The sequence below is a fragment of the Marmota flaviventris genome, chromosome 6 (genome assembly GCF_047511675.1).
Source record: "Marmota flaviventris isolate mMarFla1 chromosome 6, mMarFla1.hap1, whole genome shotgun sequence".
Classification (NCBI taxonomy): domain Eukaryota; kingdom Metazoa; phylum Chordata; class Mammalia; order Rodentia; family Sciuridae; genus Marmota; species Marmota flaviventris.
The window spans coordinates 28,538,023-28,555,415 of record NC_092503.1 but is presented as its reverse complement, the minus strand read 5'-3'; the positions used below and the strand labels follow the sequence as shown (position 1 = coordinate 28,555,415).

Sequence of the window (17,393 nt, the reverse complement as noted above, 5' to 3'; positions counted from 1 at the left end):
CTAAAAAATAAACATTAAAAAATTCTCTCTCTCTCTCTCCCCCTCCCTCTCCAAGGACTCTCTCTTTAAAAAAAAAAATTGATATAAATATTTAAAAAAAAATTAAAACGAAGTCATAAAGAAATGGCCAGTTATTCCTGAGTGTGCCACAAAAATGCATTCTCTCTTTAACAAAGCACTCTAGCCTGCTCTCCTGAGATCTAGACATTTTTTAAGAATATCCTTTATTAAAACTGCTCCTCTCGGTACTCAATTCAAATTTGTTGCGTAGAAAGTTCAGGATCTCAATCTAATATCAATATAGAAGTGTAATTGTTCAACTGTATAACTATATATTGCAATGCTAAAATTAGCTAATACTTACTGAAAGTGTTCTATGTGCTAAGCACTTAGTATGTAAAGCCTTATTTATCCCTCTTGACAATGTGGTAAGTTCTATTAATTATCATTATCCTCAGTTGACACCAAAGGCCATGGGGACGCTGAGTACAAAGGTCCACACAGCCAGATTGGGCTTGGCCAGTTTGCCAAACCTGACTGTAGACTCTAGAGACCATCCTCTGTACCCCTCTGTGACAGGCTTCTTCCTGGATCCCTGCTGATGATGCCTGATCCTCAGGCAGGCCTCGGGACCACCGAAATACTCTTCTTCACTCACTTGTTCATTCAGTAGATTTTTCCCTAGCACCTACTATGTGTCAGGCTCTGTTCTTAACTGCTCAGCTCCAGCAGTGGAAAGGAAAGAAAGTTCCTTTCTTTAAAACATCTCTTCTCTAGGAGTGTTTTCTCTATCACCTTTATCCCTCTTGATTATGGCCACCCTTTTTTTATGGAGGAAATATCATGTCTCTAGAATGTCAACATTCTTCTTCATACCACTGCCAAAATATCTTCATATTCATGTGAAAAATCATTTTCACAGGCAAATAGATTAAGATACCTCAGTGGGAAATGTCTTGAAAGATAAGGGTGGCTTAATATATGGAAAGACAAACAAGCTTTAGTCAACTGACTGAATGAACATTCTCTTAATTGAGAATTTCCAAACATGGATAACTTGTTTTGAAAGAATTATAACACAACTCAAAACTCCTAACAAAATAAGAAGCTATTTGGGGCATAACTTAGTTTTTCTTTCGTGATTCATTACTTTTCATAATCTTAGAATGTCTCAGAGTCAATTATTTTAAACAGCAATTATTAACTGGAACTTCAAAACAATCTTTGTGAATAGTTGAACTTTTATATTGTTAAAATTTCCATTTGCTGAACCAATAAAGGCCAGCAATGCCACCTGAGATTTTGAAAATAATCTAAAGCAGTGGGATTTTATTTCAGCTCTTTGAAAATGACTAACAGAAGAACACAATGGATGAATTTCATCTGACGTTAATAGCTGAATATGTAAGAAACACCCACTCTATGGAAATTAATAATAAGATGTGTCACCATAGTCTTATGACAAGACTGATTCTCTGAGAGTATTTTTGAACTCTCTATTGAACAGATCTAGCCACCTTAAATCACCTTTTAAGATTATTTCTGAGAGTCTTAAATAGAGAAGATTAAGAAAATGAATACCTATACTTCTTGAAATAATAATTAAGAGTCTTTGGTGACCATTTATCCATTATATTAATGGCATAAATAATATGAAAGGATGACTCAATGGCAATTTAAGGACAATTTAAATTACCTACAAAAAATAAAAACTTGGGCTGGAGAATTTTTATTAATTCTTAAATTCTACTCCTTAAATTGTGGAATATAATTTTAAATGAGACTGAGAAATATATGAAAAAAATCAGCAAAAAAATAGTATCATAAAAATATATTGTTATATTAAAAAATAGGCAGCCATGGGGATAGGAAAGATGGTGGAATGAGATGGACATCTTATCCTAGGTACATATATGATTGCATGAATGGTGTGACCCTACTTTGTGTATAACCAGAAGTTTAAAATTTTGCTCCATTTGTGTACAATGAATCAAAGAGCATTCTGCTGTCAGACATAACCTGATTAGAAAAAATAAATAAATTTTAAAAGAAAAGCTAGGCAACAAAAAAATTACAATCACTTTGCCATATAAAATTAATGCCAAATGACAGGATCAGATACACATATCCTCTGTCACTAAGCCAGAGCCATCTAACTTATACAGGATTTAATACCACATCCTCATTTATTTATTTCTTTAGACTAATGAAGATCAATTTTCTTTTATTTTGATATTATATTGATGAAGTATAATTTCCAGAAGACACATTTTTATTTCTATGTCCTAGTGCCTAGAGCAATTCTTTGCATATAGTAGGGACTTAACAAATACTTGTTGAATGAGAAAACCAAATTATTTAAGATGTCATTCAAAAAGACTTGTTGCTATGGAAGGCATATTCCATTTTTACTAAAGGTAAATTATACATAACATCTGACAACTATGGCTAGAAATTTTGCCCTATAACAAGAAGTCTATGTACATAAAAGAATACACAAGAGTGAATCTCACCATTGTGTACATCCACAAGACTGGGATCCTAATTAGAATAAGATACATTCTGTGCTTCTATAAACATATCAAAGTAGATTCTTCTGTCATGTATAACTAAAAAAGAACAAATAAAACAAAATTTTTTTAGAAATAAGTCTTTCAAAGAAAAAATCAGTAAAGGATAGTGTATTTGCCTGTTTTCTGTTGCTATAACAAAATGCTAAGATCTGATACTTTATAAGAAAAGAGGTTTATTTATCTTGCAGCTTCAGAGGTTCAAGACATGACACCAACTTCTATTCCGCTCTCTGAGGGCCCTTCAGCTGTGTTACATAGTAAATGACATCATAGCAGAAGCATGTGCAGGAGGGAGAGATTCTATGGTGACACAGGCACCAGAGAGGCAGGCAAAAAACCAGTCTTGCTCTTTATAATAACCAGAGAAGAAGGACTCACTAGGATCCCACAATAACTACTTTAATCCCTTCCAATGACCTAATGATCTCCCATTGGGATTCACCCTTAAAGGTCCCACTACTTCTTAATATCAATACACTGAGGACCAAGCCATCACTGCCCTAGAAGACATAATAATAGAAGCATCTACTGCACCTACATGCAAAATCCCTGTGAGTGTGACAAATGCAGATTAACACAGGTGCGTTATGTTGGAAACATAGTCAAACATTTCCTAAGGTGGAGAACAACATCTGGAAAAGTCCTGTCCACCACTTCCTCCTCCTATCCCACCCCAATATTTCTTGCCAAAACTACATTCTTCCCTTAATCCGCATAGTAATTGCATTTTTGAAAAGCAAATATTAAAACTATAAAATTCTTTGTGGCTGGCATGGTGCTGCACATCTGTAATCACAGTGGCTGAAGAGGCTGAGATAGGAGGATAGTGAGTTCAAAGCCACCCTCAGCAACAGTGAGGAGCTAAGCAACTCAATGAGATCCTGTCTTTAAGTAAAATACAAAATAAGGTTGGGGATATTGCTCAGTGGTCGAGTTCAATCCCTTGTAACCCACCCCCAAAAAAAGAATTTTTTTGTGCTTATATTTAAAAGAGATAAGTGGGGTTAGGTTCCAGATTCTAATTATTATAAATAGGCTCTTCACCTACATGAATACCTGAACAATAAAAGAGAAATTGAAGGAGGTGCAGGACAATTCTTGGTTGTGTAGAACATCCCTGGCTCCCTCCCACTAAATTCCACTGTAGCCTTTTCCTTCATTTCAACTACCAAAATTGCCCCCGCCCCCCCCCCCGCCCCCCCCCCCCCCGGTGTTTCCCAAATGTCCCCTAGGGAGTAACGCCTTTCACATTGAACTCATAAATCCCAGCAGCACTTAAGTCTTAAGCTATGCATTGCTAACTAATGTGTAGTTATTAAGCCACTTTGGTATTTTTATTTATTGATAGCTTTCAGTTTTAAAGTGTCTTAAACATAAAATACAACTTCTAAAGCTATTATCATAACATTCTGCTTTATTATTATAAATTCTTATTATTTATGGCTTGTTAACCATTAAGTTTCTCTTTTGACTTGAAGTTAACAAAGAATGGATTTAAAGTAAATTTCAGAAAGTTTCATTGCTCTTAAGAAAATTATTTCAGAATTGGGGCTCCTGAGAGAATTAGAAATTAAATATAACTAGAAATATGGTTTCTGAAAATGAGAAACTTTTAAAATAATCTAAGCCTCCCAGGGCACATTTTGACAGATGCATAATCTTTCAAAGCAGATCTTTGGCATAAAATGTTGAGTGGGCTTTGACCAAGTAGTGCTGACAAATTTGCAACTGCAGCATTCATTGGGACATATAAGAAAGAGAAAAAAAAAATGAAAACGTTCCAAGGTGAAGGACCTTAAACTTAACTGAACTTCTGAACTTTGCACCCTGTTGTGATGTTTCTGACACTTTGAAGAATAGCTCTGGATGGTCTCCAAATAGCACACTCCTCACTCTCCATTCTCCAACAGTGTGAAATCTGTCAACCCCACCAGGTCATCAAGAGGGCAGACTGCTGCTTGTCATTACTGAGAGGGTGCTCTCTAGGACACTGAAAAGCTAGGCTGCTTTTACAGACTGGCACCTAACGGACTGATTTCTACTCACTTGGAAAGCCAGCTTAGCACATATGTGTGAACCAAATATGCCCAGTGCAAGTCACCAGGGTAATGATTTGACATCCATCTCCCTAACTCTTGTCAGAAAGATGATCATTTAAATTAATTAATGCAACTTTGTTTGCAAAGATGGAAAACTTACAACACATTCCTCAGTTCCAATTAGAACCTGATTTTTTAAAATTCTGTTACCTATCAGATTGCGATAGGTGTGGGAACTGTTTTAATGCCTGTACTGCTTATTATAAGGTTCTTTCTGAGTTGCTTAACCTTTGGTACTCTATTTCTCCACTTTAACCCTAGAACCACAGCAGGTATTAGTAGGTTATTTTGTTTTAAGAAATGGGGTCCCCCAAGGAATTACCAAAGAGATAAAAGTTTTTCTTTGATTTTCATCTTCTTTACTCATTCCATTGTGCTCAGTGCTGGGAATTAAAAGGTACATAAAGCATAGGCCCTGCCCTCAAGGAGCTAACAGTTTAGTGAGTAAGAAATACAACTAGATATGAAAATTCTAATAAGCATGCTAACTGCTTTGCTGAATATGAATTGGGTGGCATTGCTCTGGGGTGTTCAGCACAGAACATCAGCCACTGGAAAGAACCAAGAAGGCCATTCAACCTCTTTCCCCTCTTTCTGTCCCTTGCCCCACCTTCTACCCTGTCCCAAAGCCCAGCCTCCCCATGACTTCCCTTCTGCGTAGTACTCCACACTTGGAACTATTCCTTCTACTCCCCCTTCCATCAGGAACTATTCATCTGGCTTTGCCTACCTAATTGCAAGTTAATCCAAGATATTTCCTTTGAAATATCTCCCAGATGATGTTTTAGTTCTGACTGGAGCTCTCCTTACACACAAGCTGGCCTAACTCACATGCCCCATGTGGGCTCATTTCAATTCTTTTGCCCCAAAAAACTGGTGAGTGGCAGAACCCACACTTGAACCTCATTCTAGGCCAAGCACCCTTTCCTTGATATTACACTTTTTAATTGCCTCTTTCTGCAGTTTGGATGTGTCCCCCAGAGTTTATGTGCTGGAAACTTAATCCCCAGTGTAACAGTGTTGAGAGGTGGGGCCTTAAAGAGGTGGTCAGGTCATGAGACCTCTGCCTGCTGGGGTGGATTAATGCCATCATGGCAGTGGGTTCATTATCACGAGAGTAGGTTCCTGATAAAATGATGAATTGGGTCCCTTTATTCACTCTTCTCTGCATTTGCTTCGCCACTCTCACAGAAGGTAAGGATGCATGGGGTGATACTGTAAAATGCCCTCACCAGATGCAGGCCCCTTAACCTTGGATACCCCGCTCCCTGAACCATTAAAAATAAATTTCCTTTCTTTATAAATCACCCAGTCTGTGGTATTCTGTCATCACAGCAGGCAATGATCTAAGACACATCTCATCATCAGTCACTGAGTGTAGACTCTGGCCCCTAGACATCCCTCTGGCAGAGATTCCAGGTAGAGCATTAGGACTATGCTAAGGCTTACCTCTGTGGCCATGCAACAGACACCAGGGAGAACAGCAGGACCTTGATGGTGCCATAGCTGCCCCTGGACGTCCAAACCCTGCTGATGACTAGCTATACTACCTGCCTGCTTGAAAGGCCTCTGGAGGCCCCAAGAGAGTGCAGAGATTTCCCCCCACGGTCACTTCTTCAACTGTGACTGCCATGGAAGAGTAGTAATGAACTCTGCTTCTTGATGGGGGTGCTCTTTGCAGGTTGAAGCTCCATGTCCCTCATCTTTGTATCAATGACACCCAGCTCAGGGTCTGAGCCAAAGTAAATTTCGTGTTTGGAGAAGAGAAACAGGAGTTACTGAAGCCATCAAGGACAGTTATTCTCTTTAGTCATTTTGCAAGTCCTTAGCTGAGTTGTTCTGGAACTATCATGCCTCTCCCCTTCTCCCCCTCGGAGTCTCCTCCTTCAGACGCAGCAGTGACAACTCCTCACTCTAAGCAGTGCTGAGTTAGGAGGAGGGAAGGCAAGAGACACAGCACCAACTCTTCACATGCTTCATGGTGGTTTCTATGCCACCTTCGCTCCTTGCCGTATACATGCCCACAACTTTTCCTTGACTAGGTTTCTCTGTGGCTTTAGCAGGTTGTGTATATATTCACATTTTTTTTCCAATGTAGGCTTATATAAGCTTGTTTTTAGAACTGTATGATCTCTTGAGCTCTTAGATTAGGAACATTCTTCTGACTAACCACTCTCCCTACCATCATGCTTAACTTCATCCAAAAGGAAAAGCAGGACTAGTTACCAGGAAGAACAGGTTCATGAATGACAACTCTCAACCCCATATGGGAAGCACAGGATGGTGGGGAAAAAAAATCCTTGCCTTTCTTAGGTTGCCTTTTACTGAAGCCACCTCCTGTGGGTGTTTGACCATCCCTTCTCCTTTTTTTTTTTTTTTTTTTTTTTGTTGTTGTTGTTGTTGTTATTTTGATTTGTTTTGTCTTACCACTAAGCCAAAAACCCACCTGCCCCACCTCCTTTTTAAAATTTCTTTTGAGACAGTTGCTTAGGGCCTTACTAAGTTGTTGAAACTGGCCTTGAACTTGTGATCCTCCTGCCTTAGCCTCCCAATGCGATACTGTGCACAGTTTGTCCCTTCTCTTTTGGCCTCCCTTCCTCATTCCTTTTCTCCTGCTCTGCCATCTCACCCTCTCCACCCTGCCACACACCCCAAAGACATACCAGGTACCATCTTACCTTTATCCCATGTGGAAAGACAGGCTCCTGACTCTACCAAAGGTGAAGGGCGATACAAATGACCACATTCTTGACAGTGGCACACTTGCTAGAAAAATAACTTTCTCTTGCTCATATATTTCACCATATATTATAATTTCTAGGCATTTTACATTAAAACCTCCCTTATCCTTCCCAGCTAAAGTAGAAATCAAAGTGGTGAAAAGGTTCAAGAGCTCATCCTACCATGTTCCAGGGAGGAAATGGGCAGAATCCCAGAGGCCATGGCTTTCCTGAAGCAAGTTTGCATCCTAAGAGCAGCACAATAAGCCCAAAGCCAAGATACTATGTTCCTTGGACTAAATGCAGAAATAGTGCTTTGAATATTCTATACATGCAAGCGCGTCAGTACTTGGCAGAGTCCACGCTCAGCTGATATTTGTTGGGGGAGCCTTTCCACACAAGAAATCAGATAGCCAATTAACTCCTCCATTTCATTCATTGACAACTGCCAAAGAAAAGCTTACATATATTAGATAACCATTCCTGATTAGAAGACTACTGAAAACTATAAAGGTAATGAGTTATATTTAGATAATACATAAAAGGCATCTGTGTTTTCTAGAGGGAAGGAAAGAAGAAGAGAATGACCATGAACTACATGAAACAAGTCAGACGATGTCTCAATCGGCAGACGTCCCTTTGGGTACAATTCGAGTGACTTTCAGGCTCCAAAATGGTTAAACAGGAGTCCTGTACACATCCTGTCAAAATTTTATTTTGAGCAGCCTGTTTGCCCAAGTACCTCCCACTCCTTCCCTTCCCCACAAGCGGCTGCTCTGCTCTATGTACACAACAAAAAATGTTTGTCTTGTCCAAAGCTGCAGGCACTAACCAATGTCTGTGAATTTCTCTGGGTAACAACATAATAATCAAATCATATTAAGTCAGTGTCAGGATGACATGTGTTTTCAATTTTAAAACCCACAAGTGATTTATTATTCATTTCCTAATATTACATTTGTACATTTAGTGAAATAGGAAAAGTTACATACATAGGATCACTTCCAAATTTTGCCATGAAGTTATTTCTTGAGTTATTTTCTAGTGATTTTATGGTTGTCTTTCAGGATCAGCATTTCAGTATTCTCACTCTGACATTCCTATTCAGTGATACCATTTTACCCTTCAAACTTTAAGTCTTTACTGACTTTAAACATTTGTATTTATAAGTAATATTTAAAATTTCTTTTTATGGTTTTTGTTTTAGTATATTTTTGTTGTAGTAAATAACATGAAATCTACCCCCATGAATTGTTAAGTGTACGGTTACGTCTTATTACTTATTTACTTCTAAGTACAGTATTGTGCGGCAGATCTCTAAAACTTTTTCACCTTGCATAAACTGAAACTCTACACCCACTAAACAGCAATTTCCCATTTCCACTTTCCACTTTCTACTTCTATGATTCTGGCCACTTTACTATCCTTTTCATAAAAGGATATAAAATTGAAACCCCTCAAGTACTGATATACCACTATACCCCAGTGAAAACAAGGTTCTGTGCTAGCATTACCCATGTCTCCTACTCTACAATTTCCTGTTTAAAAAAAAAAAAAGTGGGTATAATGAATAGCACATCATCTTCAAGAAGAGATGGACCCAGGTTCCAGTCCCTGCTCTGCTACTTACTGGCTGTGTGACTTTGGATAAATCAATACACTTTCTGAGCCCATTTTTTTTTTCATCTGTAAAATGTACCTATGAATCCCAACTTTACAATATCCACTTTTAGGAAAATTAAATGAAATGACAAATAGAAATCACCTGATATGTACTCAATATTTCTTAATTCCATCACCCCAGCCCCAAGTCCTATTTCTGCTATGATGGAATACGTTGACTGGGAGGCCAATTGTGTTTATTCCAGATTAAGTACATCTATTATGTCTTTGGTGTAAGGTAAGGTACTCGTGCAAGTGAACACTGCCATCATCATCAAAGACAAGTCTTTCTTTGTTTTGATCTAGTTCAGTGTGGATGGGACCTTGAATGGGATCTTGTTTCTTAAGTGTCCTACGCCAAGAGCTATTGATGTGTGTACTCTTAATGTGCTACTATGATCCATACAAAACCATGGAGTTCTCTGCTGGACTGAGGGTGGATATTTACATGTAAAATATTACACTCTACCCACATGTACTAACCATTTATAAAGCCAGAAGATTCACTCAAGTGTAATACAATTCAAGCAAAATCTTTATTTTGCAACCTACAAATAAAGAGGAATTTAGCTTACAGGACATTTCCTTTCCAAAGAATAAAGCATAAGGTATCCTTTTCTGCACGTTATTAGGATAAAAGTTCCTATTCAGACCTCTACCATTGGAAAAGTGAATAAGTACTAATCTACCACCATTCTAAAAATGCACTTATAATCATTGCATAAAATCCAACAAAGTCAGAAAAGAAATAGAGGTTCAAGCTCTACCCAAGGCATCACCTCTGTTATCTGTTGTGTTAGATGAGAGAATCTTATCTGCTCTGGATAATTTATTTAATTTAATAATCACATGTAATCAGGTAATGTGCTCCAGTAGTTAGGAAAGCAGCAACACCTCAATCAATAATCACCTCTTGCCTTCATTCCTTCGTCCAGTAAAGACTTTTGAAGCCAGGCACCATGTGGCCCAGCAGGTCTTACAATGTGTGCAACATTTGCTTACAAGGCAGGCTAAACTACTACAATACCAATGGCAAAAATTTGAGGCTCACAGAAGCATCTGAATGCATCTGACCAGGAGGTCGAGAGGCAAAAGTTTGAGGTGAGCATTTCAGTGGGTGGAGATGGCATTCAGGCGCATATTGAAACAGAAAGCCATGAGGACAACAGCAGATCAGAGACCTATCTGTCTGCAGGGAACCTGTAGAAGAAGATAAAAATGGAAAAAATAAGTTGGCATCACATTGTGGAAGACCACAAATGCCAGAGTAAATAATATGAACTTAATCAAGTAGACATTGGGGAGCCATTGTAGGATTTGGAGCAGAGGACTGACATGGTAGGAGTGTGCTTGAGGAATAAAGCTGTCAGTGGTAGGAGAGATAGATTGGAGGGGGTGACCAGAGGCAAAGACTTAGTCCAATATTCTGAGACGGGGGTGTGCAGTAGCAGACATGGTGAAAGCAGAGAAGCAGATGTACATTACAGCATACATCTGGAATTTCTGTAGTGAAACTTAACATCCAAACACATATCTCCAGATAAAAGACCACATTTATTTTAAGTATATGCTGAGCACTGGGAGTTACTGCAGCAGTTTTAAACCTCTGGAGACGTAGGATCAACTGAAAGTTCGGTCATCTCAATTTGCTTACCACAAGCCATCGCCCTCAAATCTGTATTTGCTAAACATTTCAAACTCCAAAGCGGAGGGTTCAATAAAACCACATTGTGCCTGGCACATATTTCTTCTCTAGGACTGAGGAAATTTGATCTGTTTCCTACTAATTCATTTAAATTTCATTCAAGCTGAGATTTTTGAAAAACCTTCCTATTGCCCAAAGAAGCCTTAAGATATTCCTGTGAAAGACTTTTTCCCTTCTGACAAAAAGGAAACAACCATTCCTGACCCCAGAAGTTAGAAATTGGATGGAATGGGTTTTTATGGTAGGCAAAATAATCAGAAAAAAAGCAGTAAATTTTGCCAAAAATCAGTATGTGGTATGGTTGAAGAGGACAAGCACATAATCCTCTCTAACACTTTGCTTCCACTAGGTAGCAGGTGTGGAAGTCACCAGCTGGGGAAGGAAAAGTCCCTGATGTCCCCTGACTCATCACTGTCAAGAACATAAAAGAAAAACAGCAATTGAAAAAAAAATTAAATGTTAAAAAGTTAGATCTTGAGAAACAATTTTACCCTGCCTTAAAGAACACTTTCCTCTTCCTCCCCCTCCTCCTCCCACTGCGTGGCTGTGTGGAAACAAAGCTCTTCTTCTGGTGACAGCCATCAAGACGTCGTGAGCATTCCTCATGCACAGAAGAGCTAATGTCATGGGGCTTTAATAAGTTCTGTTCAAGGCCTGAGTTTGGAGAACTTAAAATAACTTCTTAGCTCCTTTAGACTGAAATCCGTGTCCCAACTTCTAGTTAGACTTTTAAAATGTTCATGTGTTCTATTTTGGTTTGAGTTTCTTTCCCACCCTTCATTTTTAGTGTTTTTGTTATTGTTGTTCATGATGTTGTGTTCTGTGTATGTTTGTTTTTTAGTGTTTACAACTGATTTTCTTCCTTTTCTATTAAAATCTGAGCCTAGAAAATACTCTTGATGCTTAGGAATTTATATTTTATCTCAATTAAATCACTTGGGATCTCAAAAGTCATTGGTAATAACTTTGTTTTAAGGATCTATCTGCCCCCACTCCATGTGAGAAAAGCTCTACACTTAATGACCTTATGGACCAAATAATATAGGGTTGTGATCAGTTTCTACATACCATTTTCTGACTCTGAGAATATGTACAGGGAGAAATAAACAAATATGGCCATTTATGAGCACGGATGATTGGAGACTGGAAGAGATGTAGTATTTTATTTTAAAAGTTTTTTTGGCAGCTGATTCTCTTTGTGAATAAATGGAAACTTTAGTGTCTGAAGATGCTAAACTGTGAAAGGGTGGATTTGAATACCGAAGTCATTACAGCCAAAACCAAATTATGAAATTTGCTCAAAGCACATGAAAATGAATCGAAGTGTTTAATAATTTGAAATGAGCACTAGACTCATTCAGAGACTGACATCTTTAACACCTCATCAAAAAGACTAGAAGAAGTCTACACTGTATATTCTGGAAACCCATTAATATTATTTTCTACATATTTTCTACACACAACCTCTTCATTGGTTTTGGGGTTTTTTTATTATTTTTTAAAGTAGTCTACTTAAAAATTATGTCTAACTGGCAAATGCATCTTAAATTAGGCTGCTTCAATCTTTAAATCCTTGGGTCAGCTTTCAAGAAAATTGTCATCCTGTATAATTCCACTAACCTTCCAACTTTGCAGGAATCCTGAACCCCAAACTAGTAGAATGTGTAATAAGTGAGAAGAAGCTATGTTGCAAACCTGCTACTCCTGTCAGGACACTTCAAGTAATTAACTTTGTCTCATCTTTTTAAAGCCGCATATTGAAAACTGCAAATATCTCTCTGATTTCTCAAGGATTCAGCTTCTTGAAGTTAGACTAGAGCACACATCTCAGGAAAGTAATTTAATTTCTTTAACACGTATTTGCAGGGTATTGTGGAAATCCAATGAAAACTAACAGGAATCTGGTCTCTAAGACCTTACAGACCTGTGAATAAGAGCGAGCTTTGCGCCATATGGGGTACAATTGAGTGTTAGAATGGAGATCAATTAAATTAAATGGCAGTGGCAAGATAACCTGAGCCCTGCAATTGTATTTTGGGTCTCACCAAGAAAATTATTTCAAAAAGTAATATGTAAGTTTTATCATCTTATATACAACTAAAGAGAACAATTTTTTAAAAAAATTTAAAAAGTTTTATCCTCTTGCCTTTTATAAATGGCTTATTATTGAAAAGGGGCACCTGATGGTGATGTTTCAATAAACTAATTGAATTTGTTTCAATTAAATCAATAATTTTTTATTTAATTTTACTTTTTAATCAACATGTAATAATTGTGCCTATTAATAGGACACAGTATGATATTCCAACACATGCATACAGTGTGTTGCTATAGTTTACAACAGCCTGTTACCTACTTCATCTGGAAGAGAGGATCTCAAAAGCTCCATACATATATTAGAAGAGGGAAATACTAACAAACTTTTTACCATTTCCATTGTCTATATGATTATGCATTAGATACCAGGAGTTACAGTTTGTTAAAATAGTTTCTGACCTTGAGTGTAATAGTCATTAACACCAATAACTCAATGGTACAAGATGACATATTAAAAATTATGTAAGAAAAGAATTTTAAAAGGCTATGAATATCCACTAGCCCAGTAAAGAATTTCAATAATTATTAATACAATAATTAGCAGAATAGGACATTTGTTAGTACACTATTTAGTAGTTTTGGTTGGGTTAATGTTCAAAAGTGCTGATATTAAGTTGATGTAATTGGAGTTCCATATTTACTTGAGGCCAGTTCTCTTCACTTAAACATAAAGCTTTCTTTGTCTTTAGTATCACCTGAGAGACTTCTGCACTAATTGCTAGCTACTCTACTTTGGCAATAGTTGATATTGATCTTATTCAAGGAACCAGGTATACAATTGACAGAAAGGACCTCATCATATAGGCATACTTATAGCTTTTTTTAAAAAAATCTCAGGTATTTATACTAGGTTCAAAGTTTCTCCTAGCACTAACATTTATTATCCCCTATAAAGAGAATATGCCATAGAGAAGGTACTCAAAAAATTTTTATGAACCTATTTTGCACTTAAGCCAACTCCAACTTGTAAATTTTAAAAATTACCATACTGGCAGAGCCAATACAAACTTCATAACCCTAAAATTAGTACCAGAGTAGTGCAAAAATGTGTTAATATGTACATATTTGTAATATTCATAAAGGAACAAGTGGACAGAAAATGAATTTCACAGTTAGGGTCAATGCTTACATAGATGAGGCAATGGAACATTCTAGAGCACCTTTGTGTAACTATTCCAAATGAGAATTTGGAGACCATGAAACAATAAATCCAAACAAAGATGAATGCCTCTAAGTAATGATTTTTTTTTTTTTTTTTTTTTGGTACTGGGGATTGAACTCAGGGGCACTCAACCACTGAGCCACATCCCCAGCCCTACTTTATATTTTATTTAGAGACAGGGTCTCACTGAGTTGCTTAGTACTTCGCTCTTGCTGAGGCTGGCTTTAAACCCACGATCCTCCTGCCTCAGCCTCCCAAGCTTCTGGGATTGCAGGCATTTGCCACTGAGCCTGGCTAATAATAATTTTTTATCATATAAATCTCACTTTCACTACTAGATACATTACTAAGATGCCATAGATTTTCCTGAGCTGAATTTAGCTGAGCCATCTGTAAGACTTAACTAATAATTTAAAATTTTAATCCAGCAATGCATATGATCATACTCCTAATTACTAAAGTACATATGCTAGCTATGCACAGAAAGTCCTTTCAGAAACAAAGATGTCAGAACTTACACAATGATTGATGACACATTTCAATACTTAAAAGAGTAGTACTTAGTACTGTTATACAGAATGGTGATCTGCTTTCAGATACTTTCTTTATGGATTTTTTTTCCTCTCAGCTACATTTTCAGTTTCTTATTCTTTGTTTTTATTATCTCACACAGCACAAAAATGCTTCTCAAATGACAGTTGAGTGATTAGTAAAAATTAATACTGATTTAAATGACCATAGTTTTTCTGGCATTATTTCATGTTTTTTTCCCCCTTTAGGGAGTTACCTTGAGGATTTTTTTTTTTCATTTAGTTTTATGTATGACCCCCAAATAGGAAAAGAGCATGTTATTATCTTTACCAATGGCTATCTCACTTCACTTCTGAATAATTGTCAAGAAAAAATATATTGGAGCTGGGTGTGGTAGCACACGCCTATAATCTCAGTGCTCAGGAGGATGAGGCAGGAGGATCAAGAGTTCAAAGCCAGCCTCAGCAATTTAGTGAGGCTCTAGGCAACTCAGTGAGACCCTGTCTCTAAATAAAATTAAAAGGGCTGGGGATGTGGCTCAGTGGTTGAGTGCCTGTGGGTTCATTTCCAAGTGTATGTGTGTATGTGTGTGTGTGTATATATATATATATATAACATAGGAATAATTGTTTTCATTTATTTATTGAAAGAATGGATTTCCTTTTATATGAAACTATCATCCCATTTCTTATTCTCCAGCTCAGTAAAACTCCTTATAGGAGTTGACTGTACTTGATGTTGTTTTAAACATAATTTTTAATTTGTAGAAAATTTTCAAGAATGGAACAAGTCACATACTATTTTTCCATATGCACCAATTATTATATTTTACAATATTTTCCTACTGCTATAAATTTTTTTCCTTAATCACTTGAGAATTCGTTTTATGCATCATGCCCCCTTACCTCTAAATATTTTAACCTGTAGTTCTCAAAGAATAAGGACATTCATCTGTATCATTCAGTTATCACATTTAAGAAATATATAAATATGGTATTATTATCTCTTGCATAAGTCTATATTTAAACTTCACAACTTATCCTAAAATGTCTTTCATGAACATTTTTCTCTGATCCAGGCTCCAATTCAGGATCACACATCACATTTAGTACACTATTATCCATTATTCTGAAATAATCTGTTATCCATTATTCTGAAATAATACCTGACACTATCATTATGTTTCATGACATTGACATTTTTATAAGAGTACAAACCAATTGTTTTGTAGAGTTTCTTCAACCTGGTTTTTCTGATGTTTCCTCTTTATTGGGGTTAGATGTACATTTGGGGCAGGAACACTCTATCCTTGATGTTTCTTTAGTGTTTCACATCAGGAAGTGCATAATGTCACTTTCTCCCATTATTGGTGACTGTTGAATACTTTGTAAAAGATTGGTGCCCCTTCTACATTTGTCCACTATAAAGTGACTATTTTTTCCTCTCTAATTAATAAGTCATTGCAGGGAGATGCTTTGACATTATGTAATTATCCTACTGCTTTTTAAATTTCCCTTAATAACTTTAGTAGCCATTAAGGATTCTGGCCTGATTCAGTTATTACTATAATGTCTGCAAAATGGCAATTTTCCAGCTCTATTATTTCTTCTACACTTTTCAGTTGGCACTCTTTGCAAAAAAAGAGCTTTCCCTTCTTATTTATTCACTTTCTTGCTTACTATCTCTATGGACTTGTTAGTTCTTATTTCAGTCAATGATTTATAACATGTTCTTCCTTATTTATTTTGTGACTCTAATATTCCCATATTTGCTCAGAGGAGCCTCTTAAAATTTGTTTCCTCTGTTATTTTTAAATAATTGCGGCATTTTTAAGGTATCCCTTTTTTTCTGGTATAACAAGATGTTACAGTTCACCTTGTCCATTTGCTGTTCCAGTCCTAAAAATGGCCACTTTACCAATGCAGTCTGATCGCTCTTAGTGAGAAATCATATTTAAAAAACAAAATCTGGGTGTAGATGTGCTTATTGTTACCAGAGAGTTGTTGCTTGTAGGGATGCAATAAAACATGCTCTTTTTAAGTATATAATTCATGGTCAGCTCTCAGTCCTCATCATACCTGATGAACTAGCATCATTAGAAACTTAGGACCACACCTGGATCCTTGTTGTATTTCCTCACTGGGCTTCCAAGGAACTCCATTTCTCTCCACTGCCACCACCATTGTCCAAGCGGCCATTTCTCCTGTATTATGTCAAGTAATAGATCTTTCTGCATCAAACCTTTTCTTAAATCAGTCCTCAACACAGAAGCCAGGATGGCCTGTTTAAACATAAGACTGTTCTTACCACTTTTCTGCATAAAACTTTGCCATGGCTCCACAGAAAGGCTAATAAAATATATCATCTTCATGATCTCCTTTGATCTAAGACTTCATCTCTCACTCTCCCCTTTTCTCTCCTCTCCATCCACACTGAACACAGGCACTCAATTTTTTAAATAAAAGAACAAACCACTTTATTCTGTACTTTGATTTAATAAACTCATGGAAATGAGTGAAAAGCCACCCGCAGAATGAAGCCCATGTCTACCATTTTTAATACTGATGTGTGCCTAAACACAACTTCAGTGGTACTCTACTTACTTCTTTGTGTACATATCTGCCTCTTTTCTTGGTCTCTAGATTCATTTTAAAATAAAAATTAATTTCATTCAGGTAGCAGTTCCTGAGAAGAGTAGGTCTTGCCATCTCTGAATCATGTATTTGCATGCATGATACAACCTACATAATGAATCAATGTTGGTCATTCACTGCCATTAGGGAGTGCCATCGTTTCCTCTGTTTCTGGCATTTGTTATAATTTTGAGCTCCATAGAGCAAAAGA

At 36.9% G+C, this 17,393-nt stretch overlaps 1 protein-coding gene across 2 annotated transcripts in view; it reads left to right on the top strand.

Moving 5' to 3' along the window:
- The window catches only part of Pde7b (phosphodiesterase 7B), a 318,242-nt gene that overhangs the window by 255,106 nt on the left and 45,743 nt on the right, over positions 1-17,393 (top strand). The gene's annotated exons all lie outside the window — the stretch shown is intronic.